The sequence below is a fragment of the Numida meleagris genome, chromosome 4 (assembly GCF_002078875.1).
Source record: "Numida meleagris isolate 19003 breed g44 Domestic line chromosome 4, NumMel1.0, whole genome shotgun sequence".
Taxonomy (NCBI): domain Eukaryota; kingdom Metazoa; phylum Chordata; class Aves; order Galliformes; family Numididae; genus Numida; species Numida meleagris.
In genome coordinates, this window is record NC_034412.1 from 24,326,519 (window position 1) to 24,354,486 (window position 27,968).

A 27,968-nucleotide genomic window follows, 5' to 3' on the forward strand; every position below is an offset into this window, starting at 1 on the left:
AGCGACTCATGGAACAGTTTTCTTTTTTAACTTGCAAGTCAAACTTCTCCCAGTTAGAGAAATCCCCTTGCAGGGACTTGGCTAAGAGAATATTGCAGCCTATTGAGTCAGCAACTGTTTTTTTTGTGTACCCCTGGACTTGGTTCTTGAATAGCTGCTTGGAGAAGCAACATCCCAGTCAACACCTTGCCTTCAGGCAGCATGAGTCATCCTTGTACACAAGACAGGAAAGTAAAAGCTGTGTGGTTTGAAGCAATGCTTCCTGCTTATGTTGCCCATCTACAGTGAATGCTCCTTTGCACAGCGCAGTGCAGGAGGATCTTAAGCTTTTAGGAAATATTCTGTAGGCAGGCTGTTCTCTTGTTTGTCTTTTGAGTATGTACAGAGGAGAAAAATCAGTGCCCATGTGTATTACTGCATGTTATGCTAATAAAAGTTACGAGATCAACAGGTCTGAGGAGATAGTGATCTATTGAGTCACAATACAGATACCTCAAAGGTAGAATTTTCTGTTTCCTGTCTTAGTTTCCACTGGGACGGAATTGTTTTCTTCAGACTGTCTGGTTTAATGCTATGTTCTAGGAGAAAAACAATGTTGATAACACACTGATATTTATAGTTGCTGTGAAGCGGTGTTGTACGGAGCCAAGGCCATTCTCAGCAAAGGGCCCAAGGAGCTGGGAGGGAACAGAATTAGGAGAGCTGACCAAAACTGGCCAAAGGGATATTCCATACACTCATGGTTTTACGATTTTTGGTTACTGGTATTCCACATCATAACATCATGTAGTGCATGTACCTGGTTCTCAGAAGAGAAGAACTACTATGTTCCCCAGAGGACTTTGCGACCCTGTTACCATTTTCCGGTTGGAGGGAAGGATAAAAACTCGCATATCATGAGGCCTTTTTTTTCCCGTCCTTCTCTTGTCCCGGTGGTGTCTTGCTCCCCAGCCATCTCACCGTTGGTGTCAGCGTAGGACCTATTTTAATTTTGGACACTCTCTCTCATTGTGTTGGATTTATCGGCTCGAATTGTGATTGTATTGTGTTGTTTTGCATTCCGATATCTTATTTAGTGGGTTGGTTTGTTTCTCCTCAGGTTGTTGCTGCTGTTTTGTTCTTGGGCCCATCTCCCTACCCTTTTTTCCCTTCTCCCTTTCCTGGGGTGTGGGTCCATGGGTCCTCTGCCCCGTTCATCACAGAACCGGGCCGAACCAGCCCTTAAACCATTGACACATACCATATGACATCAAGCAGAACGAGTTTTGAAGGGGGTGGGGGTTCACTGGGCTCTATTCTCCTGCTTGAGGGACTAGCTGGGCATCGGTCAGGGGGTGGTGAGCAATTGCTTGTGCATCACTTGTTATATACTTTCATTTATATTTATATATATTCATAATTATTATTCTTTTCCTTTTCTCTATATGTTTATCTCAACCCACGAGTTCTACTTTGCTTTTTTTTTCCTGATTCTCTCCCCCAACCCACTGGGAGGTGAGGGGAGTGAGCAAGCAACTGCGTAGTGCTTAGCCACCTGCCAGTTTAAACCATAGCACCTGCCCAGCAATATTTTTCAAACTGAAGTTGCTGATTTTGTGTAAACGGGTAGCGCTGATTTCTTAACCATTTGACTTGTGATTTCTCTTACCAATAAAAAGGCTATATGGAGGTGCGGCTGGCAGGGAGGCACACCCCTACCTGCTTCACAGGGGTCACTAACGGTCTGTAACATGACCACCACTTTGTGTCATTCCCAGCCATGCAGGACTTCAGTTGCTGACTTAGAAGGTGAGCCCTTCTCAGCCTGCACAGCCCCTGTGCCAGGGCCCTCATCTTCCCATCTCTCAGACAGGATCTGACAGATCTGCTCTCTCTGCCATTGTTGTGGATAGGTTTGTCTCCTCTGAGCTGAGAGGAAAGCCATACAAACAGCAATTTGCCTTTTCTGCTTCTGCTCCGCTGCACGCTATGCCTCACTGACTCAGGCAACTCCTTTCAGGCACTTCCTCGAGTTTCAACACGGCACCGTTTCATGATGTGTAATAAGCAACAGTGAGGCTGATGTTTCAGTTATGAACAGAGTAGATATAGTGAGATCCCTGTTGGTGGAAGAATAAATAAAGCTGAAAAATCCCCCACACTTCAATATGCAGTATTGATTGCTGCTCTGAGCCCTAATGTCAGTTGAATGCCTCCCTTCCTTCTCGCTTCCCACAAAGGCAAAATGATAGACCTTGTTTACTGGAATTCAGAAGTTATTTTGTTTTTTTTGCAAATGGTACTCTGACAGTGCCCCCTACATTCTCATTTAATTTGTAATATCATTTGTGCTTTGTATTTCACATTTAGATATAATTTTTAGGTAACTATATTTCTTGACCCCAAGACAAATCAGCTCCAATTTTATAATGAGAACTTCAGTATTACCTTATTATGAAAAAGAATCTAGGTCATATACGTTACGTAAGGTTGCCATAGTAACACCTTCTCCTAGGGGAAAACTGACTGTCCTTAGTTTCCACAGAAACCACTCCCTGCTGAGACAGGTGCCTCCAGGGGAAGCGAAGGGAATATAAATGAGAGAGAGAGGCACACACAGATGTCGTAAGATCTCTGCATTGTTGCAAATTCAGCCATACGTTTCTGGGTTTATTTTTAGTTTGTAGATTTGGACTGTATGACTTACACCTTCTCTTGGCACGTAAGCTCTGCCCGCCCCTCCCTTCCATGGTACTGGTTGTGCAGATGGAGGTACGGAAATGCTCCATGTTGGCAGTGAATTGACCCCATCTGATAAGAAAGTCCTGAGCCCTAGGAACCACTGTGCATGGGAGGATTTAAATGGTAAATGAGAATTACCCTTTTTATTAACTCTGCTTTTCTGAAAGAAGTCAGCAAAGACAGGTATGGAAATAATTCCTTCTGGAGAGGAGTAATTCTTGACTAATTTGTTGGTTAATGGTTTTGTTCTTTTGGGGGTCAAGTACGTGCTGCTTGGGAAAATGTATAATTAAAGATCAGGATATTCTGAAAAGGAATTAACTCAAGTCTTAGAATTTGTTAACTGATGAAAAAAGAAGCCATTTCTTTAATGTACTTTAATGTCACTGAAGTCAAGTATGGAGTCACATTTCTGAAATCCTTTTGCACATTTTTTCACAAATAGTGTTGATTGGTTTTATTTTTCTTCAAGAGCAATAAAATGATGACATTCATTCAAGGCTTAATGTGGCCATAGCTACAGATTAGCGTGCTGGCTACTTCATCTTCATCCTGTCATCTCTCTGCTGCTTTATGGGGAAAGCAGGCTGACATGGTTATTAAATCTGCCAGCTGTGTTGTGGGCACATGGGAAGCAAGTAGAGCTCAGCATATAGAAAATGAGTAGCTTTCAGATAACAGCCTTCCTTTCACTGCTGTGAGACTTGAAAGGCAGACTAAAAAGCTCTTTCTCCTTTTTGTAATCACCAGTCGCTGGAGTACTGTGCAAATATTACAAATACGGTGGCAAATGTAAGTATTCTCTGCCTGTGCGGTGCTTTCAGATTGCTGATTAGGATTTCTACCTTGGTGTTCTGCTTGGGAAAGCAGAGGGATGAAAGCTGAGAACATCCTGAGGGTGAATGCTTCTCTGCAGTACTGTTTTGGCTTTCAGTGGAGGAGCTGCTGAGGGAAAGGGATGTATGAAAGGTTTCCAGAACAAACAGTTTGCTGTTGTGTTTGTTGATTCTGGGGACGTCTGCTCACCACTTTGTGAGGGGAGAAGACAAGAAAAACGCAGGAGGTGCTTCTAGATAGATGGTTTTCTACTTATGTTAGATAATGCTAGATATGCAGTGAGAAAGAAACTTCAGCATTAACAAGCTGCTTGTGAACATGCAGGAGAGAACTCTGTCATGGTATTTTTCACCTTGAACTTTTAAAAATTAATAGATGCAGAACTGGACTTATTATTAAGAATCTCAGCAGGACCTTATTATCAGAAGTGCAAACAAATAACCATCATAAGGGGTACCAATCTGACCTGCTAAGAACAATGAACATAGCACGGTGAGCAATTCATGTTTTATATCCATTTCACTCTGTTTGTACATTAAGAAAATACTTATCTGATGTGTGGCATGGAGGCAGGATAGTAAGGTGGGTGGGAAGTAATGGAGTTGCAGGTTTCTCAGTGCTGCAGTGATAGCATAGAGAAGAGAATTGGTATTTGTCAGTGGTGTTTTTTGATCTTGCGGTAAGAAAGAAACAGCATCATGTTTCTTAGCCTCCTTTCTGATTCAAAGCTTCTGTAGTGCCATTGTCCTATGCAGTTTATGTGTAGTGAATTCTTATGCTGTGAATTAAATCTGCTTATTGAAAACAAGTGTACACACCAGATAATTGCATGAGAAATACAGGATGTAGCTGGTTTGAGTTGCAATGTTGTGTTTCTTGCTTTGTTTACATGATTTGTTATTTCTTAGGGATACTGTAGGCTTTTTGTGAGCCTTGTGAAAAAGTCATTGTAACACTAACAGGTGACTGCCATTAAGTGACTACAGAGAGAGAACTGTTTGCTCTAAGGAAAGGACTAAACATGTTTGTAGTAGTACTACTGCGTCTCTTATACTGTTGTAACACAGGATATATGTTTTGTCCATCTGTTTTTTTGAAGCTGCTTTTTAGTACTTCAGCTTCATTTTGTGGACGTATAAGTAGAAATGCTTGTCTTCATTGTCACAACTGAAAAGAGATTTTGGAACTTCTCTACCTCTTGTCTCCCTTTTATCTCATACAATGTCAGAAATTCATAGTTTCCATGAAACTAAGCTGTGAAAATGGTCATTTCTGATGACAGCTGTGGAGCTAATCTTCCCAAGCTTGAGTGGCAGCTAGCCAACTGCTGAGGCAAGCGGTGACCTTTCAGGACAGTGTCTCTCACAAAAATGTCAAAATGTTAAAATGGCAGACATCAAATGCCATGTGCATAGGAAAAGGATTGTCAGCTGGCAGCCTTCAGCTGGAGGCAGTTAATCTACTTCTTGCCTGGATTAAACATTGAAAGCTACTGCCTAAATTTATAAAATATAAAGAAATAATTAATGTGTGTCCTGAATCATTTCAGAAGTTCTGGGAAGATCTGGGGCATGGATAAACATTTTCAGACCTGTTTTATTGAAGTTCTGCTCTGGAATGTCCAGACAGATGTCCAAAAAAGCTGCCTTTTTGCCTTTTCTTCTGTGCTTTGCATCACGTACCAGCTTTCCTCCCAAATCCCTCATCCACAAAGTAAATTGATTTTGATCAAAACTAATCAGTGCTCACTGATGTGCAGCAGGATGCTGAAATTCTAATAGTGTGTGCACTGACTTCTAGGCACGTGCACACTGAATATTAAACCATCTCCTGCAGTTATTGGTGCTGCAGCCCTGAGATGAAACCTCATTTGTAATTACATGCACTGATGCTTTGAAATTTCCTTTGAAGGCACTGCAGTCTGACCATTCCTGTGCTTGATGATATGTCAGCTTCTCACAGATAGCTTTACCCTCTGTAAACAGAACAGAATTAGATCAGTGATACTGATCACCAGCACTGTTGGTTCTCTCCCTGCCAAATATTTCTGAGAGGTATGAAACTGCCTCATCCTTTACCTCAGCCTGTAGCAAAGCACTATGTTTCGTTGATCAGGAAACTAACCTGTTAACCTGTTGGTTGACCTCATAGACTAAGAAAGGGCATACCAGGGCTGTACCAGACCAGCCTTGTCTGGACAGTTTGCAACTGGCCACAGTTCAAAAAAAATTCTCTGTATTATCTGAGCAAAGCACAGGGTGCACTACTAGCACAGGTAACCTCTGCAAAGCAGTCAACATCCAGACTTAACAGTGCAAATCCATTGTTTTTTCCAGTATTCCTTTATTTCTCGTTTCCTTTCAAAACAGAAGTTTTGCGTCACTCCAAGATTTCTCTCTTGCTACCAGCAAACAACTTTTTCTATCTGTGTTTTGATGCTCTTCACATCTACTCCTAGAGGAAGCCCCCTCACTCACTACCTATTTAAAACTGGGGGCATCACGTTCCCTGGCCACCTTCTTGTTTCGGAAAGGCTAAGTCTTCATATTGGTCTTTTCTTTTCAGTCAGTATTCCATGATCACTCCTTCTGTCTTCTAATTCCCAACAAGGAGAATTATGATGCACATGATGTAGGTAAGGACACATTCCCTTAAACATATTACAGAAATCAAACTTTCACCCTTCTCTTCCTTTCTCCCTCCTTCCTGTCTTCTAACCTCTGTTTTCCCACAAGCACATCTGTGATATGAGACTTAGCAAGACTTAGAAATTGTTTGGTCTTCCAAACACAACATTATGCTTACCTAGCTGAGGAATAAAACCGTAACCTATATATGAATTAATGTGACCAATTACAACAAAGCTACCTAGGATGAGTTTGGGATTTTTATCTTCAAACAACAAGCCATATGTAGTCATAATCTATTTAATTATACATGATGTTGTGGAAGAACAAATAAAATGAAGATGCTGCTGCTTTTCTATGGACTTTGCATGAAGAAGAATTCTGAGGAAAATAACTGTACATTCATCAACAGTTATAATTTGTTTTAAATCCAATTATAAAGACCTTGGCTGTTTACTAAAAAAACATGTAGCATCAGGTCAGCTCATTAAACTTGTCAGTCATTACACCCGATAGGAATTCTAACTGCAGATAGGAAAATCTAATGCAGCAATGGCATTGTCACTTTATTCTGCATGTTACATTACTATTACTCTTTACTATTGCTGTAGCACCAAGGAACACTCTTATTGGACCAGCGCTGAGCTAGGTACTCTGTAGAAACAGAAGGTAATCCTTGGACACAAATTATAAACAAGCCGTTTTAAAAATAAAGCAAAAACTTAGCCATGAGGGAAAGAAGCAAGTATTTTAAATTGATGTGATCCAGATGTCAGAACTCTTACCATACAACTAGTTTTCTTGTTTATCTTTTTATGTGAAGTCAGAATACAGATGCCAGTAGAACATTATAATCAAAGTGGTTGTTAGGATACCAGATATTGAGAGGATGCCTAGATACAAGTAAAAATTGTTGTTAAAATAAGCAAATGACATACACTTACTACTACCTTATTTCAAAGCTATCTTACTGATTCACATGGGATAGCTCCCTTGGGCTGTAACTGCTTAGCTATGAAGTTAACAAAGCATATTAATTGAAATTAACTCCACTGACCAAAGCATCAATACAATTACAAATAGTTGTGGACCACTGATGAAGATTCCCCTTAAAATCATTAATATTTTATTATTAACTTTATCAACTACTAAGTTAAGAAGGTTCGTGATAATCTTGATTACTAGGGTAATAATATTAATTATTAGATTCAATGAAGAATGTTTACCTGCAGTTAGTTACTTGTTCTAAATTTCAGTGTTAAATATTGGAATGAAACAACAGCAATGTGACACTTGGCTGAAGGACGGTAATTGACTTGTCATGGATCACACACTGTGACTCAGGCAGGTGAACAGTGGGCATTATAATATCTGTTTTCTGTGCAGCAAATTTTCCCCATCTCTCTGCTCCTTACCCATCTTGCAAGTAGATTTCAGAAGTCACACATCTGTTAACATCACCTTTTCTACTACTTTTTGTTTGAAAGTTATAGTGTGAGGTAGGCAGCGTTTTTTATACCTGTAAAGTAAGACTGAATCTGCCATCAGTCAGAAGTACCCTGTGATTTACAAAGCCATATTATAACATCCTATTCCATTCTAAAGATATTTAATTTATTGAGTTTGCACAATCTTCAGATCATCCTTTATAAGGCAATATTGTAGCATGTGAATACAAGCTATAACTTAAGTGAGCAAAGTAGCTGACATAACTAAGCAAAATTGCATAACTCTTTCTGAACTTTTATATTTTGCAAACCACTATAACTTCTGGGTGCCATTTTTTTAGTATGAGGGCATAAACCTAGCTGTATATGCAGGAATAATGCTGAAGAATCCCAGAGGGTCAAGGTGCAGTTGGAAAGATACAGTACCTTGAATTTCCAAGTTTTTTCTTTCAGGTTGAAACTATGCTTTGCAATATTATTTTCTTTAGTATTGACACTGCAACTTGTATAACTGTGACAACATACAGAAATCTAGCAGTGGGCATTGGTATGAACCAAAATTTAAATGTATTCTGACAACGGTACAGTTGCTACTTCTATAAAGCACTTGCAAGAACCTAAATGAACAGAAGCTGCTCAACATGAAGGCTTACTGCACTCATTAAGTGCAGTAAGTTCCTTCCATACAGGGAGCAATAAATAAAACTGTTCTGAAAGATAATTTGCAACCATGCAGTTAATCATAAATCCAGCTTGATGTGGTTGGATAAAGCAGTATTTTGTCAATCTGGTTAGCTAGTACTTTGGAAGGATTTTGCAGAACTCATTAGTTCAGGAATATTAGGGCAGGTGCCTCATTTATTTCTTTTTAAGAGATAATACTGCGATTCCCAAATGGATAAGCTGGAAGGTCAAAGGCAAAATAACTTATCCCCAGGAGCTGTATGGATTACTGTTAAGAACGTTCTGAAACCCTATACTATAATTCATATATTTCAAAGTGATTTTGAAGATGGTAACTCAGAAATAACCAAATCACTGCTGCTCATTTGTCTTTTAGAAGGATGATTAATCTTAATGTAAAGAGTTCCGTACCTTTTAGCTGTTTTTACTTACCTAGGGAATTCATTCCAAATATAGTTAAGCATTCTTTCTGATGGGTGTTTCTCTGTTTGTTTTTTGTGTTTTTTTTTTTTTTTTCCTGATTTACTGTGAATTCACTCAGGGGGCTTCTTTAAGAACCAAAGTGAGCTTCCTCTGCTGAGTGCATTGTTAGGAACTAGCTTCCTTTCTTCTCTGAATGGAAATAAGTTCACTGAAGTATGTCTTCAGTTCAGCCTCAGCAGACAGAGAAATAATTCCTCTGGGGTAGCAAGGCTAGGGTTTTTCTTTTTGAAAAAGGAGGTTGATGTGACTCCCTTGACATTCTGAATGCTGGCGGGCTGACATATCTGAATCCATAGGCTGTTAGTGCTTTGTTACAGCATGTGTAACCTCAAACAGATTTTAAATTTGTCATTAGTTAATTGTCATTAGTTAAATGTCCAATTACTTTAGCATGTTTGGAGCTCCCAGGGCAGTAAAAATATTAGCCTGGAGAAAAGATGTAGCTAACCTACAAGTGAATGTAACTCATATTGCATATTCTCATGGCAAAGTTTACCTTAAAGAGGCTTCCAACCATCATAAAGTTCTACCCACAGAATGGCAAAAGTATGCTTTTCTTTACACAATGAAGGCTGTGCAATTTAAAATGGAAAACAAAGAATGTGTTCTGTTTATTTTGTTTTGAAGAGCATGCTCAGAGTTAAAATAATAAAGTTTACAACATTGAGAGTTTTGTATAGTGCTTATAATGAACACTGTATTATGGACATCAGAGACCTAGAAATCAATAGTTATTGATGAGAAAAGTCATTATGCTCATGGTAATTACAAGGAGACTCATGATAGCTTGTTTTGAATCTGACCTTGATTCTACATGCAGGGAGATAATAATTGTAGCTAATTCCTTTTCCTGGAAATGTTAATTTATTGTTTAGTGTCAGTATAGTCAAGAGAGGACCACATTGCAAAGCACTTGTTATTCTTGTATCTCAGGAATTATGAGTCTACATTCTTGGGGCTATTAAAGGCTTAAGGCAATGTTTTTTAACACAACAGTTCTGTCCTTTGAAAGTTTTCTGAAGAGTTTTGCTTTGCTTTATATTTGAAGATGTGAGTGCAGTCAGATGCAGTGAGGACCACACCTGATTTCAAGTGCTGTGGAAGGCAGACAGGAGAAAGCTTTCTGATGCTTCTTGATCCTCAGCCAGCAAACCCTAGGAGAAATGAGAGTGGGTGTTAAGCAGCCCTGATTTACGGAACTGGGAAAAGGTTACTTAGGTCCTTCAGCATCAGAGGCCCCACACTAATCTGACCCTATTGTCTGGAAAGCCTTTTCCTTTGGATGTACTTCCCCTCTATTTGTCACTGAGGGAAGTTTGAGTATGGTCAGTGCAAGAGGTAGAACATCATTGCGTTGTCATTCTGGTGAACAGTCCAAATAAAGATGTTTACTAAGGAGAGCTCTAAAGGCCTCTTCAGCTGCTTAGACCATCGAGAGACAGGTTAGTTTTACCCTACTGATGATGTGTTGTTGCGCTAGTAATTGGGTATGGAAATAAAAAGTAGGTGCATGGCTGCCTGTCGCACTGTAATTCCCCAGGTCAATGAATTGTCTCTTTACTGGACTGTCTGTGGGTGGGTGTGTGTACAAAGAAGTCCCTAGTAGTTTGTTTATCTACTGAATCAGAGCAGTTGCTCAAATAGCCCAACTTTCATGAGGGAAGAATTGATAAAGAGTGCAGCTGGGATGTGGTTGGTACAAAAAACTCCATCCATTATTTTCCAGAAGGCCCAATGAATGGCTTGTTTCTGCTAACAATTTTTAGCCATTTTATTTGCTATAGACAAAGTATGAGGCAACTCAGAGAAACAAAGTGACAGAAGAGTATCTTTTTCCATATCTTGTCCACCAGGAGGTCCTGAGGTGCCAAACGTAACTCTGAACAGGGAAAGGAAAACTAAGAAAATTGTGTTAGTACAATATGAAAAAAAAAAAAAAGAAAAAAAAATGTATTTTGTGTTCAGGACATTTTACAGGGAAATAAGTAAAGACTGCTTTTTCAGAGAGTCACCCATAGGAATACTTATTCTCAAACCAAAGTGTTTCTTTCCTTCAGTATCTTGCAGGTTTAGAGTTGCCTCTCCTGTTGAAGTGCATTCAGCATGCATTGTTTAGTTTCCTTCCTCTGCTGCAAGGCTTATACTGAAGGCCATTACTGGTGCAACCTTATATATAAATTTCAATGCAGTTCTAACACATCTAGAGGACTATACAGAATGTAAATGTTTATTTTTGTTTTTGGATCAAAGTTCCTGCCTGAATGGCATTTCTATGTTTACATGTTATCAATCTCCTCTTCCTATCTGATTGACTCATCATTTTTTGCTATCTTTAACCTATCCTTAAAATTACAAAGAAACATAAGTTTAAAATAATTGCATTGATAACTGCTAAAATTAAGCAATTGTTTGAATCAATGTCTCTTTCTGAGGTCTTTCTGCTTGAATCAGTAAGCCACTAAGAGCAAAAAAAAAAATCAGTTCAAAGCAAGAATCCTCCTTTAAATATGCCACATGGCTGTTCTTGACAAACATGCAGAAAAACACATGTGAATACAGAGAAATTCTCAAGGCCTACTGTTCATCCAGACGCTCAGTACTAGGCAATATTGCCTCACTACAGATTTTGTTCCTTGCATGCAAATAGACTGCAGTGTGCAAGCTATAATCTAATCCATGTCATAGATAGAGACAACACAGAGGCCCTGGCAGAGCACTGATCTGCAGTCAGCTGTAACTGTTTTAAGAGAAATCAGAAAGTATATGCTCGTGGAATGCAGCAGAACATTCATTACTTATCATAATAAAATCATAATAATGATGCTGGATCTATATTATAGACTTTAACTTTTTCTCATTCTGCATATCTTCAGATAACCTTTAGTAACTTAGATAGCATTGGTATTGTTTTTGCATAAACATTTTTATTTATTTAGTCGCTAAAGATAGAACACACGATATCCCCAACTACTTTGCTGGTCATCTAATATTTCAAAACACTCTAAGTTCCTTCCCACAAACAACATTAGCAAGAAATCTATGTAGGTATATGTGTTTGCAAATGAAAAGCTACTTAATTGACTTTAGAATCATACTGAACAAAAAATTAATTATCATCATGTTTAATTCTCAATCATGTTCCTTGTATTTCCATATTAAATACAAATATGTTCTTATGTGGATTTTTCCCTGTAACTTACAGTTGCACTATCTAGATGCACTCTCATACAGCCATTTTCTTATGGAGAACTTGTTTTAAATGCTTGCAGAACTCTAACAAAATATGTATTTGTGGAGCTTTATATTATTCCATGGATTCCATTTTTTTGTGAAATCAGTGGGACCATATGAAACAGAACTACATTCTTTCAGTGTGCATTAGTTAGGTAGTTTTGGCTGAATTTTTTCAAACATATAGGATTTTTTTTATAGCATTGGTGCTTTTGCTCTGCAGTTATTCATTTGTCTGTAGAATTTTTTGTTATTTGTCTGTAAGAAGAACCTTTGTATACTCAGTCTGCTGCTATTGTCTGTTATCCATTTTCACTGTGGTTCTTATAGGTGTGACTGACAGAACTCTCTGGGAGTATTTTGGCATCCACTTCTTTTTTATTCATCTGCTGTATTGTTATACAACATAATTAAATCCAGACATGGGGGCAGTTTGGTCATGATTGCATGGCAGCTATAGCCATATGCTACTTGGATCAGGGACTTTTGTGTTTTAATTGAATCCTCCCACAGGACTGAAGTGTATAATGTCTTCTGATATTAAGCTCTCCCCTGCTCCTGCTGTTCAAACCCTATAACAGAGGTTTGCTTGCAAACCAGTATGGCTCTGTTTTTATAAGGAGCAGAGTGATCCCCAGGAATCTGACTTGAAAACACATGGAAGTCATCAAAAATTCCCTCTTACAGTCCAGTTATATGAGGATGCTGTTGTGTTTGCTTACAGTCTTCTGTAAGTGTAAACCACCATTTTTAAAGCTGTATTTAAAAGCATTTACTCATTCATATGGATGATTCTGACTTTTGTTGTGCCTCTGCAGTTCCATTTCAAGTATTTAATTATTTAAATATTTCCACACGCTAAGTAACTAATACATTCTCTAGGCTTGCTAGATAGAAAAGCAATGCAGATGTAAACTGAGTGTCACATTTTCTTGGTATCCTCCTCACCCTAATTCAGCACCTAGACAGCTTGCATAAAACAGATGGGTAGTCTCATTCAAGCAGAGGTAAACTGCTGATTTACACTGAGAGTGGGAAGGGATGAGGGGGACAAGTCACATCTGCACTATGAGGTGCAGACCACTCTAGCCATTATTTTGAGCATGTGTTTGTGTGTGTGTGTGTGAGGGGAGTTAATTCCTTTTAGTTCCTGGCTAAATTCCTGACCAACCTCATTGATGTGAGAGTGAAATCAGCACGAGTTCTCACATGCTTGAAAGGAAGGCACATATTAATGTGCTTTCTTTGAAACAAGGTCACTGTATTGCTAACTGAGCATTTTTCCTGTGATGGGCAAATACCTCCTCTTCTCTGAGCACCCTTTGGTCTTGTTTGCAAAGGTTTGGTCCGGTGCCAAATGAGTAAGTGGGATATTTATGTCTAAGTTCACAATGAATAGGCTTTATAATGGGAGCAGGAGACACTGCTATCTTGAAAGGAGTCTTCTAATATTTCATATCTATTTGTTGTTTAGCAGCGTCTTCACAAAGAGTGCTTCTAAGTATTTTCCCTGAGTTTTACTGTGCAAGCAGGGACATCTCAACCCTGAAAAGCGTGAGGAAAAAGTTCATATTAGAAAGGCCATACCTAGTAAGGGAGATGGCATGTTTCTACACATCACTTTTTCTGTTCCAAAGATACTGCTTGAAATGTTTATCCTGTTATCTGGAAAAGCATTCCTTGGAGATGAATTTTCTTATTTCATTTTAAATTAGGATGGATGTATGTGCTGCTAGTGTCAGTGGCTCCTTTTGGATACTCCAAATGTAGATCTGATCCAAAGGCAAAGCATTTGTCCTTATGGAGTATATTCGTGAATTCTGAAGCTAATCATAGCCAAGGGGTGTTTCAGCAGCATTTGACAAATCCCACTAGAAGTAGAGGTATCACCCCTGAACAAGAGTGGAATTGAAATATTGTGACTAGATTCATTCAGAGAATTTAACAGAGAAATGGCTGTAGTGTAGTACATCACGGCTCAAAGGAGCTTATAGCCAATGAGGGTATAGGAGAGGTTCATTTAGGGCAACATGGTCTCCAGCACAGGCTAATTTGCTTTGCATATATAGCAGACAACTATTTTAGAGCTAGTTTTGGTATTTCCTGCTACTCTTGTCACAGTCTAGACATGCCCTGAGGCTAAAAATCTCTGACTAGCAGGCTGCCAGGTGAGATGGGAAATGGAGGACCATAGCCTGCAAGTCGGATAGACAACATCTGAATGGCAAATGTGGGAGGCCCACACACAGAGTCGTTTGTGCTTGAAATGCCTTCTCCATGATCTGTGAATCACCTCTTGAACTCAGTGAAAATAGGGAGAGAACTTCCTTAAGAGGGAGGGTAAGCCTGCAGATTGATAGTGCTCTATGACCCCAAAGTTAATCATTTTCCACAGCGGGTGTATCTTTGGAAGCACCTTTCTTTTATTGGTATATTTATGTTATGTTTGGAATGAGTGACCTTAGAGATGTCAGGGAAGTTGAAACAAAACTTGCAGAAAAACTGCATCAGTCGAACTGGATGGAGAAAAAAAATTCTGTCTTTCTCTCCCATTTTCTTTCTCTGCATCTTGACGTTACCCAACAGTATTTAATTGGCACTCCAGTCAGTCAAAGTCCACATTAAAGGTGTTAAATTGTTCAGCCAACTCCTTTTGGAAATAAAATCCTGCCAAAGTAGTTGCCTGTGTTTATTGGCTCTGTGAAGATAACTTTCCTAAATCAGTAATGGAAACAATGACAGTTTGCATGTCCAAAATACCTTCAATGAGAGTTTCAAAGCACTGTAAATGTATCCACAGGGTAGTGCCATGAAATAGGTAAGACATAATATTGCCACTTTATACAGGGCTATAAAACTTACATCATCAGTCCACATCTAGCAAGAACACCAGTGATACTCAAATAGGATAGAAATTATCTGGCAGCTGTTGCACCTCAGCTATATTACCTTGTTTCTCTCCACACAGCTTCTACTGCTAAAAATATTGTATTTTTTTAACATGATAATTTTATAGTAGTATGCTGCATTTTTGTTCCTGTAATGTTGTTAAACAAGTTAAACTCTATCAAACAGGCCATTCTTTCCACTATTAAGTTCCAGATGGTTATCTCTAATTTGATCTGATCCTTGGTGTGGCATTACTGATGAGCTTGGAGGACACATGACAAGCCTTGAAGAGATACAGATTCTGAATAGGGAGCTGGCAGAAGAGGGGACATGCCAGCAAGAATTCCGTGGTGTAGGAAGGAGTAGTTGCAAGACTGATCTTTCTGGGTAGAGAGCCATGAAAAGAGGGATGCTGATAGCAGTTGTTTCACCAAAGCATTTGGAGCACAGGGATATTTCCTGTAGTCAGATGTGGCCTCCAGGGGCAGGATGTATCATGAGCATCTTTTCTGGCATTTGCTTGACTTCATGAGGCACCAAAAAGGGTTAAATAGCTCTGCATTTTATCCCCTGCTCTCTAATTAGAAAATGGTCCAAAAGCTCAAAGTTCAAAATGCACATGGTCTGAGCTGGGACTAAACCCAAGTTCCCATTGATTGTAGCCTTGAGTGTTAGTGTGCTGCATTTGCACACGATCTCTTCTCCTTGCCATTTCTACAATTTCCTTTCCTTTTTTTTTTTTTTTTAAAGAGAAATGGAACAATTCATGTACAGAGTTTCACTTTGGTCACTATCTGAAGTCCTTTGTTGCTTGAGCTTGTGTGCTTTCTGGGAATAGCTTTGTTGACCCACTTTATAATTGAAATCAGGCCAGTAAAATGTGACAAAAATCTTCTCACTCCACTCCACTCCACGCTGCAATGTCTATGGCTACTGCTGGGTGTTGGCCACAAACAGGGAAAGTGAAATAAAATAGTTTTACCAAGCAAAGAATACATGGTAGAAGCCAGATGCGTGGACAGCAGGAGGGAAGGTGACAAAATCAAAACATTACTTCATGGAGCCTGTAACACAGGGCAGGGAGTAGGCAAAGTTCAGTTCTGATGATTCATAATCCAAATACTTCCTTTTTTCAGATACAGAAATCTTAAATCTTTCCCTTTTTTGCCCATCAGAATCTTTCTCCTATCCATTTTTTTTTCTCTAGGAAACCAAGTTATTAGTATGTTTTCCAAAACTTGCATTTAATTAAAATAGAATCTCTATTTGAAAACTTTTTGTTAAAACATTTTAGTGCTTGTACGAGAACAAGCGGGGGTTCTCAAGAGCTTTGGGATCTTGTGTTCAAGAGTGCCATGATTTTGGGGCTTGTAGTTTTAGATCCCACCCCAAAATGTAGGGTGGTTTCTGGGAATGATAGCCAGGTTTCTGCTAATTGAAAAAGAAAATGGAGATTCCTTCTCCAGCTCTCTACCTCTCCTGCTTCCAGCTACACAATCACTTCTTTCATTTGCTGGATCTTGAACTGTTTGACATGGCAGAGAGATGAGGCAGATCATTAACCTGTCTGAAAAATATATCCAGCAAGTAGAATTGGCTCTGTAAGCTGTCACACCACTCCTGGAGAAGTGTGTGAGGGAAGGGACAGGCCTATGCAGCTGGGAATTGTGAGGAGGAGAGGAGCAGGATCATCCCTTTAGCAAAAGCAAGCTGTTAAATGGGCTTTGCTGCCTCCAGAAGCCTCAGTCTTAGCTGGCACTTGGGTTTTCACCCTTGGCAGTGGTGGTAACAATTTTCCCATGTCATACAAGGCTTAAGGACAAAGAGGCAGTTTCATCCTTGGCATAATTATATGAGTGGAGTGACAGGAGTTACACCCAGAGTGACTTTGTTTAAAGTGTGCCTTTTCAACATGGTCCGCTAAATCAGCTCATTCTTGTCTCTTTTGTTTCTTTACTTGTGGCTACACTGAATTAGCATCTTAAATAAATTGCCATGGGAATCAGAGATGCAATAGCTAGCTTTCTTTCTCTTGTGCATCTACAAACAGTCTTTTCATAGCAGACTTTTCACAATCTCATGTACTCTGTTTGAGCACCTGATCTATATCCATCAAGGGCTTTTGATACCTGTTCTCTCCATTAAAAATCTAGCAGCAAAAGGTGTGTAAAATATTGCATATGACTGAAAACTACTAGCACATATAATTTACATGTACTGATGGAATATCTTTCTGAAGTGACGTGAAATTGCTCCTGACACTCATTCTGATACATTATTTCTATGTTTTGTGATCTGTGGATTGTAGAAAACAAAGGGAATAGATACCTTAATTTGACCAAGCAGGGCATTCTCTGCATAGAAAGCAAGGTGAAAAAAGAGAGCTTTGTAGGAAGGGAGAAGGCTGAAAAGCCAGGCCTTGTGATGAAGGGAACAGTGGGAGTGGGTCAATAAAAAAAGAGAAACTCTTAAAAGGCCTTGAAGCTCTGGATGAGAAAGCTTGGCTTTCAGGGGGTTGTAGGCAATGTGGCTGGGATATGAAACAAAAGAGGACCTCAGATGCTGAATTTCCTAGGGAGAACAATGCAGGTGCACTGAGAACAAGATCCCGTGCCAATAATCAAAGTGACTAAGACAATCAAATACTGTGATCACACAGTGGATCTGGGCAGAGATTTATGTACTAAAAATGTTAGAAGAAAGTAACTCTAATAAAATAATATTGTCAATGTGAATAGCTTAGGGTTAACTAAGTAGTGGATCTGGAGAAGAGTATAGGCACTGCAGATTATATGCTTATGTGACAGCTGATGGAGATATGTGATTGCACTAGAATCTCAGATAGCATTGAGGAACAGGCCTAACTGTGAAGAAAAACACAAATGTGACCCACACACATTGTGATGCGGCAATATGTGTCAGAACTCGCACCCGGCCTGGCAGCAGGAGCCTGAGAGCTGTGATATGCCTGCCCATCCAAACAAGGTGTTAACTTCAGCATCTGCTTTTGCAAGGGCTCAGCTTCTGGACCAAATCAGAAGGGGAGGAAATGTCTATAAAGATGGTAATGAATGTAATGGCCTGACTTAATTTGCTTCCTGTCACGGTATTATCTAAGGATATGCGTCTGTGACAAGAGGGACAGGCCCGAAAGAAAAAAAAAAAAAACGAGCAAGGAGGAAGGGAAAAAAAAAAATAAAAAAATTGCCGGCGGGTAGGGGCCGGCCCCCGGGCGGTCCGGCGGCTAAAGCGGCAGAGAAGCCGCGGACCGCACCCTGGGGAAAACAAAGAGAAGAGGGGAAAAGCAGGGGACTCGCAGGCAGATCTAACACAAAAACAGCGGCACCAATCTGAGGAAGAACAACTAATTTTACTAAATATATCAAATGAGGCTAGTAGAATTATAATAGAGAGTTTACAGGCTGAAAATCTTACACAGTAAACTGCAGGAGGACCACGTGCTTTCTCCGCCGGGCAGGAAGGAACAGACCCCGCATCTCCCACGCGGCTTCACCCCCTCCCCTCTAACGCAAAGACCCCTGGGGAGTACACCTCCTCCCCTCCCCCTCAGAGGGCCACACCAAAAAAGGCAGTTTGCAGTAACCAGGGAATTAACTCTTTAACTGCCCGTGCCTTACATGACGTAATGATGTGGAATTCCGACAACAAAAATCACAAAACCATAACACTTCCTGAAAAGGAAATTAAAATTAGGAGCTGTTAAGGCATTTATTACACTATGCCTAGAACACAGATTAAGGACCAGATAGAAGCAGAAAACTTAAAAATAGAATTGCACACTTAGAAATTGTTGTTATAAAAGTGAAACGGGAGCCTGCACAGGTAAATAGTAAAAGCTGGATAAAAAAATAACAAGAAGTAGCATGCCTTGGGAGTGCTTGGGGTATTTATCCAGGGAGCTGTTATGAGAGAGTTGATGAGACTGACTGTAGTGGCAGATAGGGCTCACAGCCAAATTAGAGGCGTAAGAAAGTAGGACAGGGCAGGGATGAAAAGAGCAGCTGTAAGCAGGGTATTCAGTTAAATAGGAACAATTCAAGCAACAAAGAGAGGAGCTTGGAGAGACAGGTGGGCTCATAAATGGCTGAGGGAAAATCAGAAGGAGCTTAAATTTCAGGGAATGCTCACTTCATGCAATAGTTCTTCTGTCTCTTTGTTAAGTTCACTAAACTGACCCAGAAAAAATATGCTTCTGTGCTGTTACCTTCCTTGAAGTGACAGTGGGAGCTTGAAGAGAGAGGAGGCAGTAAGTTGCTAAATCAGCTTAATTGCTTCACAAAATCTTACGCTGAGGTGCTGAGGCTGTGACTGCGCTCTCCAGGGGAGAACAGGACAGGAAGACCAAGCAGGAAGATTGAGAGGGAAAGGAGCAATCACAGGGGGGATGGGTAAAAACTGGGAGGTGAGGTCCAGAGGGTTAGGCAAAGACGCTTGTGGCAGACAATTGAGAAATGATAGCATCAGTAAACTAAGTGTGTCAGGAAGGATGAGAATACGAAAAGAGTGGAATGAAGAAAAATCAGAGACTTTGCAAGTTAAATGTCTCTATAGTAAACGTGGGCTGGACTTAATTCACAGTGTTTGTTTGATTGACCTAAAAGAAACAATGTATGAGGGATGCTTGTGGATTATCTTAAAGCAATAGTATAAATACATAGTAAATATGTGTTTTTTTCTGAAATTCTTTTTCCTTCTGCTTTAACCATTTTATGGCCTGGCAGTACGCTGTCAAGTGCTACTCCTTCCTAGCAGCCCCTTTTGCTCATCTGCTTAAGAATGAAACACGGTATCTTGAACAACCAGAATGCAAAGAAGCTAATCATTGGCTCGCATTGTGGCCAGCAGGGCAGGCCCGCCTCTTTGGCTTGTGCTGACAAGCTGTTTATGTTTGTGCAAGGCCGTCCTTCAACACAGCGTCGTGATGGCCATAATGGGACCAACCGTGTGAATGCTGCAGGGAGCTAAATCTTCTGATCAGAGGCAGGGTGCAGTTCAGCCTCTGATACTCCTGTCTGGTCTCTATGGAACTGCAGTAAGTAGCCTTCTGACTCACTGAGGCTTTTCTCATAGGATTTTCTTATTGGACAGATGTTTCAGCAAGGCAGGTAGGTGCTGTCATTCAGACAAGCAGCTCTTAAAATATTTTCTCCTGCATGAAGTAAAAGAGTAACTGCTTTGTATGCAGTGTCATGACTACAAGGACTACACTATTTCAATCTCAAAGAAGACCTTCCTCGGAGGCAAGAGGGAAAAAGTCAGTGAGGACACAACCCATTTAAACTTGACAGTTTATATATGTATAAATATAAGAGTTAAGTTTTTAGCGTTTTATTCTCCTTTTTAGCGGCGTTTCCAGTACTTAATCATCCAGCTGTGTCTCAAATAATAGCAGTTTTTGCAAGGTCATAAATGACATTGTATGAAAGGTCTAGATAGGAGATACAGTAAAATGACATCTATAATACTGATAGGTGCAGCTGTATTCTAAGATATATGCCTAGCTGTAGGAAAAGCAAAGTCATTTTCAGAGATTTCAGTCCACTTTCCTGGCTGCTATGATGAAAAGTTCACAGCTCTATAGAGCAAAAGACTGAAGAGATTTGAGCTTGACTTTTTTGTCTTCAGTGTCACTTTGGATAGTGTGCTTCAGCTTAATCCTGCATGTCAAATACTGATGGACTTTTCAAACTTTCTCCTGCAAAGAAAATCATCATGTCTCTATCAGAGCTGGGCACCATGTAGAATCTCAGACCTGCTCTGCCCCTAAAGCTTTGGTCAGTCTGTCTAAATTTCATGTCTTAGCTGCAGAGCTCATATTTAAATCTCCTTTTATAAATGAAGAAAATAGAAATATGACAGATTAAGTGACTTGCAGAGCAAAATCAGTATCATCCATCACTCAGCAGTCTGTGGCTGTTGGACTACATTATTTGTTTTTCTTCCTTTTATTTATTTTACAAAATCCTATTGGACAATGCTAGTGGTAATTTTTGGAAATGTCTTTGTGTACCTCCTGAGGTTCAGACTGGCTAAGAGAAATACCTCATGCTTTGGCTGCTTATCCAAACTGCTCTGAGCTTGAAACTAAGAGGGAAGCATGAAGCAGACCAGGCTGTAACAGTACTGTTAGTGTTTCTTCCTTTTTCTGGCATGGCTGGAAGCGCCCCAGATGGCACAACAACAGCAATTCAATCTTGCCTCCTTTCTTGAGGACCATCTTGGCAATATTGAATTTCTGTTGTAGTGTATTTCTTCAGCTCCCTCCTGAACAAGAGGTGCTGAGATCTGTTCAGCTCAGGCTTTGAGTTCATGATACCTAGGGGAAAAAAAAAAAAAAAAGAAGCTGCCACTGGTAATGTGTTTACAGTGTCTGTTTTTAAAGTCACAGAACTACTCTTCTAAATGTCAATCAGATTCTGGTTAGCCCTGGGTTATGACCAAGAAAACCCAAAACAAAACAAAAACCCAGGAGAGGTATGATGCCATGTTGTTTCTAGCTTGCCTACGTTGCCCTCTATGGATAGGCCCACAAGGAGGTTTCCTGAGAGCTGTGCATTTGTCTCTGCCCTGCTGCTCATGTTCTGGGGTTGTACACTGTGTCTGCAGACAGTTCTAATGCAGTTTTAGACTCTTGGATCAACTCTCATACGCTCCATAATGCTTCTAAGGACTGCTTCATTTAGTGAGTCCTGAATTGCAGAGGGGCACTCGAGCAATTTTATCTGCATGAAATAATGATTAGTAGATATTTAGACAAGAATCTGTAAATAAAACTGGCCAAATGATGGTCAGCTATTGTACTTAGTACATTTTAACTATAGGGATCTTGATACTTGCGGAAATTGTTTTATTGTTAAAACACTAAAAAGAATGGTTAAACTCTGAGACTAAGACCGCTTTAGCGCTACAGTGTGTGAACAAAAGCTAATTACAGAAATGAGCTGCTTCTGTACCAGATTGTGACCAGAGGCCAGAGGTTTTCAGTCACTCTCACTAAGCAACAGATAGTAAGACTCAAGTACTAAAGATGAAAATGAAATTGGTTTTTGTCTACAGATTAAGAAACCTGGATCTCAGTAATTAAGAAGGAAAACAATAAGATACACATCAGACATAAACACACACCTAAGAGATTTTGCTGTGCTCTCACAATACAGAAGAATAATCAATATGCTTGCCACATTGTCTGTCTCTTGACTAACGAAAGAACTCCCTTGTGCATCACAAGCTCAGCACAACCCGGCTTGCTCTGTAGAGATAGACTGGGCCTATTTGATTTACATCAGAGTAAACAGGCAGCAGATTAAAATTGATTTGTCTTCTTCCCAGAGAGATAATTTTCAAGATGTATTCACAGGGGTTGCTAAAAGAGGACACTGAATCAACATCCTTCCTGAAAAACCTGACTACTGTGAACAGCATATACAATAATTGTGTTTTCTGATTCTAAGATGATAGGCAGTGTGTGAAAACAAAATGATTGACTAATACTTATTAAGTCAGCTTTCAGATAGCCTGGGAAGCAGATTAGCATATCATCCTCAATTTACAAAAGAGTGAAATGAAGTCAGCAAGAAAGCTGGAAGTAGAACTAAGATCTGCTTCCAAGGGCTGCGTTTTTACTGCAATTCATTTTCTTCCTCTGGCTCTGTTGGTGTGCTGCATGTTGACTGTAGGATCCCTTGCCAACATTGCCCTGAGGCTGAGTCTTCATTCTGCAGACATATTTACAATATAGCTGCACTCATGCTACTGTTCAGTAATACAGCAGTTGATGGAGGCTATTAATTTGGGGGTGACCAAAACCCTGACCTCTTGCTAATAATTGACAAATATGGTTACCAGGTTACAAAGCCCATAAAGTTGAGTATGGTCTTCTAGATTTCCCCTTCTTTGCCCTTGACAATGTCAGCTGAGCTCCCAAAACTGGTGGATCTCTTGGGAAAGAGCAGCTACCTAGATTAATACAAGTTTTGAGTTGTAATTTATGACACTGAGCATTCCAATTCTTAGTGAAAACAGGAGATTTTAAGTGTGCTTTTCCTCTGAGGTATTCAACTTATTACAAGATGCATCAATAGAGCACCTGTTACGCTTGACATTTATCAGTTAAGATTAGGATAAGAGAGAGTCTTCAGCTGCTTGAGTCTGACCAGAAGACTGAACTGTCAGGTAAAAGAAAAAATATTTAAGTGCCTGAAAGAAGCAGTGGCAGCCTTCTTCCAGGTATGGGTAGATTTCCTTGTAAAATCCCTCACCATCAGTACTCAGGTATCTGGGATAGAGGCAGAGGTTTGCAAACAATCCCTCCTCAGCTTCCATGGATAAGTTGTCCTCTCTCTTAAATCAGAACCCTCTGACTAATATTCTCCATGCTAACATGGAGGATATTAGGAGCCCTGAGGGAGAAGGGTTTGGGGGATGTGGATTGATGAAAGACTCAACATGAGCTGGCAGCGTGTGCTTACAGCCCAGAAGGCCAACTCTATCCTGGGCTGCATGAAGAGAAGTGTGCCCAGCAGGTCAAGGGAAGTGATTCTGCCCCTCTATTCTGCTCTTGTGAGACCCCACCTGGAGTACTCTGTCCAGTTCTGGGCCCCCCAGCACAAGAAGGACATAGAGCTGTTGGAGCAGATCCAGAGGAGGGCCGCGAAGATGATCAGAGGGCTGGAGCACCTCCCGTATGGGGAAAGGCTGAGAGAGCTGGGGCTCTTCAGCCTAGAGAAGAGAAGGCTCCAGAGGGACCTTATAGCAGCCTGTCAGTACCTGAAGGGGGTCTACAGGAAAGCTGGGGAGGGACTTTTTATAAGGGCACGTAAAATGTGATGAGGGGAAATGGCTTTAAACTGGAAGAGGGTAGATTTAGACTAGATATTAGGAGGGAATTCTCTACTGTGAGGGTGGTGGGACACTGGAACAGGTTGCCCAGTGAGATTGTGGATGCCTCCTCCCTGGAAGCACTCAAGGCCAGGATGGATGTGGCTGTGAGCAACCTAGTCTAGTGGGAGGCAGAACCTAGTATAGGGTTCCCCCCCTGTAGCAGGGGTTGGAACTAGATGATCTTAAAGGTCCCTTCCAAACCAAATGATTCTATGATTCTACGATTCCATGAATATTCTCAACCTTCACCCACACCTGTGAAAGTTTTTAAAATCTTTAATTGCATTTTTTCAAGTCTATTCTCCTAGGTATTAGATCCATTTCTAGGTAAGGAATGTTGTTGTTGCTAAATGCTACTTGATTATATAAAATGAAAACTATGGCAGGCATGCAGCCTTTTGTATTTAACATAAGAAAAAATAGAACAATTGTTGTAGTCAACTCTCCCTTGAACATCAAAAGCAGAGGGTCTCCTTCTGCTGTCAAAGTTTGTTTGGTGGCATTACTCAAATAAAGTACTGCATTTAGGAAAGAAAACAATTGTGATGCAGGTTATATGTTCAAAATTCACCCTGAAGGGAGAGCAGAAGTTTTTCAACCAGGAAGTTGCTCCAAGGCCAGTCTTGTAGGCTAGCCACCCTACAATATAGGGGGAAACACAGGTCAAGGCAGAAAGAAAAGGGATCGCCGCCTACCTTCTATGCCTGTGGCAGAGACAATTACAGTGGCTAGGCAGCCTTCAGGCCTATGCTGCTTTAAATCTGTGTTTAACAGGGTTTCTTTGTCTTCTCTCCCTGCTGTTCTGTGTACCTGGCCTTTCAGCTGGCCAGGAATGCTGAAGAAAACAGGCATCAGCAATATACAGATATTTGTACTGGGTCTGCTGTGTTCCCATGCTGAGAAGATGATCCCTTGACCTCCACAGGCAAGCCCTATGCTTTCTCCTTACTGGAATCACTGGTGTATGGGACTGAGCTGTCTGCACTGTAGCATTGTTTTGATAGTGTGGGAATGGCATAGTCTAGCTAACCAACTTCTTCTAGGATACATATGAAAGTGGTATAAAATAAATTGCAGCCACCAGATGGCCCACCGAGATTCCTCTTTCTAGCTCACCTCTCTCAGACCTAGAAAACTGACTGTGTCCCAGTATGTGCTCCAGTAGGCAGGAAATAATATAGATGCCACTGCTCCTTCATCCACAAAGGAGCTTTAAAATAATTAAGTTTCCTTCCTTTTTGCCTCTGTAGTTAGGTCGGAGGTTTAAGAAAGCAGCAATTTGAGCTTGTAGAAAAAAAAAAGACCTTAATTGAGTGGGCAGCATGCTGTGTTCTGTCCTGGTTGCTGCTGTCTAGAAAAATTATCATGGCTGTTGTCAGCCATTCCCTCTTATTGTTGGTTGTTCATAGCATGTGAAACTGAGAAGCATAGTACCCATTAAGCTTCAAGGCTAGCACTGCAGTTTCCCTCATCATTTCCTACTGGGGCTCACTTTCTTCCTGACCTCTTTCTCCTTGCACAGTGTCTTTAGTGGACAATTTATGTTAATGCTCCCTAAGGTATAGTATAATGCCCTAAACTGCTCTTAATTCGGATGCTAATGTTTGTCATATCCATGTCATGGCATGGAATTCTGCAGATCTTACTCTGGCAAAATTCCTGGTAATTCTATGATTCTATAATGGCAGCAGCAGGCCTGGTTATTTAAGGGCTGAAAACGGACTGTGAGAATTACAGTATTTTTTAGTGTGTGTGGTTTAATTTCTGCTTCTAATTGGGATGCTTAATACCTGAGCAGTACCTTTGGCCTTCTTTTCAAGTTGATAGCTATTTGGTTAATATTAACTCCAGCGTCTGAACTTTCAGCATACAACAGTTTTTAGATGTAGTGTTCTTGAGACTCACTGTCTAAAGAAATTTTCCTCCTTTCCTCCATTTTCCCCATCATTTCTTCCTGATACCTTCTCTTAGTCTCTTTGAAATCTACGCTTGATTCTTATGTGCATTTTGGGATCCAGAGCTACACCAGAACATTTTCTCTGTTCCCAGTAGCTCTAGAAAATGTAATGCTTTTACGCTCCAATAAACAGATTGGAATACGTTAGCCAGTATTTCTGTGGCTTTGGCAATAAGAGTAGGAAAACTTGATTGCATGGGTGGGAAAATCAGGGGAAACATTCTCAAATATATGCTCAAGTAAATACCTAAATATCTTACTTAGAGTATCCTCAACTGAGATTTCTTCTATTTACACCTGCTTCAAAGTCCTGCACACCCTGCAAGGCTTTCACTCTAGATTTTAATGTCTCCTAGCCTAAAGCCCCTCACTGTTTGCCCCAGTTTCCAGCTCATTCCAGTACAGAGCATCTAGCTCCTTGCTTACTACAGCCCATGCCTCTCTACCTCAACCACATAGTTCACAAACCTCTCCAGCTTTCTGCCACAATTCCTCTCTTCCCACCAAAGAGCTACATTTTTCCCACGTATCCCAGATCCTCTCCTGCATCTCTTCACTCCGTGCCATTTAAAATGCTTATTCTGCTTGCCTCATAGCCCTTAATATCTCCCCCCAAAGCCTTCTGCTCCCTAACGTAGTCTCCTCCCACCCTCAGTCTTTCCCACTACATTCCAGTGTTTGGAGCTGGAGAAACAGGAGGCTGTTTCTTCCTCTCTAGAATTTCAAGTTCCTCAGTGCAGGGATCTCAAAATAGCTCCCTCTTCCCTTTCTCCTTGTATTTGAAGGCAGAAAAGCAGGGTAAGTTAGGCATATAGAAGCCCCTTGTGTGCTGTAAGAATGCATGGCTCCAGGCAAAGTTTGGAGGTATACTTAGCCAAGAAATATTCAAGCGTGGTATGTTTTTTTAGAAAATGTAGCCCTTTCTGCTTCTCTTGCCAAATAAGCCATCCAGTATACAACACATACCTTGTGAAGAAACTTCAGCCCCGCAGGGGCTTTTGAACTGTTTGGTGTGGTTCCCCATGTGCTCATTTCTTTGTACTATTGGTCACATGTTAACGTTTCTGATTCTTGGATGAACGATGTTTTCAAACAAAAAGGATTTGGATGCATTACTTTTGGTTCAGGACTTTTTATGAATACACCCACATAAAAAAGTATTACATCAGTGTTTCCTGGACACTTGCTTTTGAAAGAAAGCTTACTTATGTAAATGAAAGTTTGTGAAAAACAGTAATGCTGAGACATCATGATTTAATAGGAGCCTGGAGACTGACTGTCGATTCAGAGCTCACTTAGAAGGGAAAAAGCTACGATGCCTCCATGTCACCAAAGCTCTCAGAATCAGATTGTGCGCCCCAGGCAGGCCCAGATCCCTGCAGTCAGAAACGTTAAGTGAGAGTTGATGTGAAAAAGTGGCTTAGTGCTGTGCTTCTTCTCCCTTTTTCCTGGGGACAGCCAGAGGCTACTGCAGCCTGTAGTGAAAATATAATCAGTCTTAGGGCTTCTCTGACTACAACATCAAGGTTGCAATGAATTATTTTTGTCTGAGCTGTTTACTCGCTTGATGTGGAAGAGGAGTGGTACTGCGTATTAAAGCAAAATACCAACAGCACTGAAGCAGCCTACTCCCAGTCTAACAGTAGGAGCAGGCTGCAAAGGATTACCATAGTGTATTCTGTTTTCAGATCATCAGCTGACAATTACGTGCCTTTTTAGAGGGGATCAGGCTTTTGCCAAACTCAAGTCTCTGGGCAACAAGCAGAAATGCTAAAACAAAATACACATTAAGTGAGGTCACCATAAGTTTAATACCAACTCAGCACCTGAACCTAGATCCAAGATATTTCATGTGCTGGTTTTAAAATGCTGGTAGTAATACAATTTATAATATTACAGATAATTATCTTAAAAAATGGTTTATTGTCAGTGCCAGAATCTACATTATGGAATGGATAATCTTGAGAGCCATCACGGATCAATTAAAGGTCAACCAGGGGGATCAGGCCTCGTCAGCACAAGTTCATGAATGGTAGATCCTGCTTGACAAACCTGATTTCATTCTATGACGAGGTGACCTGCTTAGTGGATGAAGGTAAGGCTGTCAATGTGGTCTACCTGAACTTCAGTAAAGCCTTTGACACTGTCCCCCACAACATCCTTGTGGAGAAGCTGGCTGTCCGTGGTTTG

The 27,968-nt window shown here is 40.5% G+C and overlaps 1 protein-coding gene across 2 annotated transcripts in view; it reads left to right on the forward strand.

Moving 5' to 3' along the window:
- The window catches only part of LOC110397612 (tripartite motif-containing protein 2), an 87,058-nt gene continuing 61,796 nt past the window's right edge, over positions 2,707 to 27,968 (forward strand). The window contains exon 1 of one of the 2 annotated variants that reach the window (XM_021394125.1): positions 2,707 to 2,844. The gene's annotated coding sequence lies outside the window, so the exon portion shown is untranslated. Of the gene's footprint in view, positions 2,845 to 19,840; positions 19,974 to 27,968 lie in introns of those variants that run through there. The other variant, XM_021394122.1, reaches the window with a different exon arrangement.